The following is a 3,262-nucleotide window of genomic DNA, read 5'->3' as shown; positions in this document are numbered from 1 at the left end:
GCAAATGTAATTTATGATTATCAGAGTTGCCTAACACCTAAAATTAAATGGAAAATGTTGAAAATGAGTTTAAAAATAACAATAATTCAGTAAGTTTCTTAGGGTACATTTTCAATTAGCTTTCCACAGTTATAATATTTGGCCATTTAGTCTCACAGGTTAACTTAGTAAGGACAAAAAAGCATAGTGAAATCAAGATGAAGAAGCTTTTCCAAAACGATGCATCCACTTGGCCCTTCTTCCTAGATCACAGATCTATTTACACAAATAACAGTTGGTATCCAGAGGTGACACCTTCTATGAAAATCTTAGTAAATTATTTATTTAAGGATCTCTGCTAGTTCTTTTTTTTCCCTTTGCTATTTGCCATGATTCTTCTAAAACATCAAAGTTATCATGAAAATCTTTTGTTTGAAGTCCTCTAACAACAACACCTCTCCTACAATTCAACCTGATTAAAAGCCTGTCCTTGCAATGCCCTTGCAGAATCCTGCGGCTGACTCTGACCTCATCTCCCCCCATCCACCCCCAACTTACTCTGCCTTAATTTTTCAAGTTTGTCTCAGAACTCTCTATATTTCCTTCCACTTAGAATGTTTTTTCTGCAGATATGTCCCTCTCTGTCCTTCATATCTGTGCCCTAGGACTACTCCTAAACATGGAAAGTGGACTCCTCTACCTAGGGTCTGTTCTTCTAGAGATGCCATTCTTACTCCCCTTTGTGCTGAATTGCACACCCCACTCCCCCACAGAGCAGAGTTCACCAAGCCAAGAGGAAACATGTAAGGGACACAGGCAGTCCCTTTTCTAGAGTTCCCTGTCATTTCAACAATCCCCAGAAAATGTTACACGTCAGGGTGCTTTGCTCAAGTCACAGCACCAATGAGGGCTTCTCTGATTATCTTATCTAAAATTATTCTTTCATCAGATGGGATGGTACTTTATGTAGAAAACCCAAAAAAGACTCCATCCCCAAATTGCTGAATTGCTCATACAGCAATTCAGCAATATGGCAGGATATAAAATCAATACACAGAAATCAGTTGCATTTCTATACATTAACAATGAGACAGAAGAAAGAGACATTAAGGAATTGATCCCATCTACAATTGCACCAAACCATAAGATACCTAGGAATAAACCTAACCAAAGAGGTAAAGGATCTGTACTCTAAAAATGACAGAATATTTATTAAAAAAATTGAGGAAGGCACAAAGAAATGGAAAAACGTTCTATGCTCATGGGTTGGAAGAATAAATGTTGTTATATGTCTATGCCACATTTAATGCAATCCCTATCAAAATACCATAGACATTGTTCACAGAACTGAAACAGATAATCTTGAAATTTATATGGAACCAAAAAAGAATCCAAATAGCCAGAAGAATTGAAAAAGAAAAAGCTTGCAGCATCACAATTCCAGACTTCAAGCTCTATTACAAAGCTGTAATCATCAACACAGTAAGGTACTGGCACAAAAATAGACATATAGATCCATGAAACAGAATTGAGAACCCAGAAATGGACCCTCAACTCTATGGTCAACTAATATTCAACAAAGCAGGAAAGAAAATCCAGTAGAAAATAAATGAAACTGAACCACTTTCTTACACCATACAAAAAGATAAACTCAAAATGGATGGAAGACGTAAATGTGAGATAGGAATCCATCAGAATGCTAGAGAACACCAGTAACAACCTCTTCGACCTCGGCCATAGCAACTTCTTGCTAGATGTATCTTCACAGGCAAGGGAAACAAAAGCAAAAACAAACTATTGGGACTTCATCAAGATAAAAAGCTTCTGCAGAGCAAAGAAAACAGTGAACAAAACTAAAAGACAACCTATGGATTGGGAGAAGATATTTGCAAATGACCTATCAGATAAAGGGTTAGCATCCAAGATCTATAAAGAACTTACCAAACTCAATACCCCAAAAACAAAGAGTCCAGTCAAGAAATGGGCAGAGGACATGAACAGACTTTTCTCCAAAGAAGATATACAAATGGCCAACAGACACATGAAAAAAATGCTCCACAAAACTTGGCATCAGAGGAATAAAGATCAAACCCACAATAAGATACCACTTCATGCCAGTCAAAATGGCTAAAATGAACAAAACAGGAAACAACAAATGTTGGCAAGGATTCGGAGAAAGGGGAACCGTCTTACACTGTTGGTGGGAATCCAATCTGGTACTGCCACTCTGGAAAACAATATGGAGGTTCCTCAAGATGTTAAAAATAGAGCTGCCCTATGATCCAGCAATTGCACTATTAGGTATTTACTGCAGAGATAGAAATGTAGTGATCCAAAGGGACACCTGTACCCCAATGTTCATAGTAGCAATGTCCACAATAGCCAAATTATAGAAAGAGGTGAAATGTCCAATGACAGAGTAATGGATAAAGAAGATGTGGTGTATATATATGCAGACATAATGGTATATTACTCAGCCATTAGAAAGGATGAATACTTACCATTTACATCGACATGGATGGCACTGGAGGGCATTATGCTAAGCGAAATAAGTTAAACAGAGAAAGACAATTATTGTATGGTGTCACTCATATGTGGAATATAAGAAACAGTGGAGAGGATCATAGGGGAAGGGAGGGAGAATTAAATGGGAAGTCATCGGAGAGGGAGAAAAACTATGAGAGTCTTTAAACTATAGGAAACAAATTGCTGGAGGATAAGTGGGTGGGGTGAATGGTGGTAACTGGATGATGGTCATTAAGGAGGGCATGTGATGTGATGAGCACTGGGTGTTACACGCAAATAGTAAATTATTGAATCCTACATCTGAAACTAGTGAGGTACTCTATGTTGGCTAATTCAATTTAAATAAAAATAAAAAATAAAATAATTCCTTCATTATTATGCAAATCTGCCTCTTTCTCCTTCATATCGTACATATCACTTTCTGACCTAGTATGTAGTTTATTTACTCATTGTGTCTGTCTCCTCCTACTAGAACGTAAACTCCATGAAGTAGGGATTTTCCTACCTGTTTGCTGCTGTGGCAACCTGTCCCAAATAGTGCTTGGCACATAGTATGTGTTCAATGATATTTGTTTGTTGAGTGAATACATGAATGAAGGACACAGATTCATCTTCTGTCTTCTAAATAGCTGTAAATGTGACAGAAATTCATCTGTTCACCTTTCTTGCCTATGGATCCTGTTGTAATCTGAAATCCGTCAAGTAATGTCAAAATACATATATTTAAAAAGCTTTCAAAATACCAGAATTTAATTAA

This window comes from Mustela putorius, unplaced genomic scaffold (genome assembly GCF_011764305.1).
Source record: "Mustela putorius furo isolate JIRA1106 unplaced genomic scaffold, ASM1176430v1.1 tig00003834_pilon_pilon_pilon, whole genome shotgun sequence".
Taxonomy (NCBI): Eukaryota; Metazoa; Chordata; class Mammalia; order Carnivora; family Mustelidae; genus Mustela; species Mustela putorius.
This window is presented reverse-complemented; position numbering follows the sequence as displayed.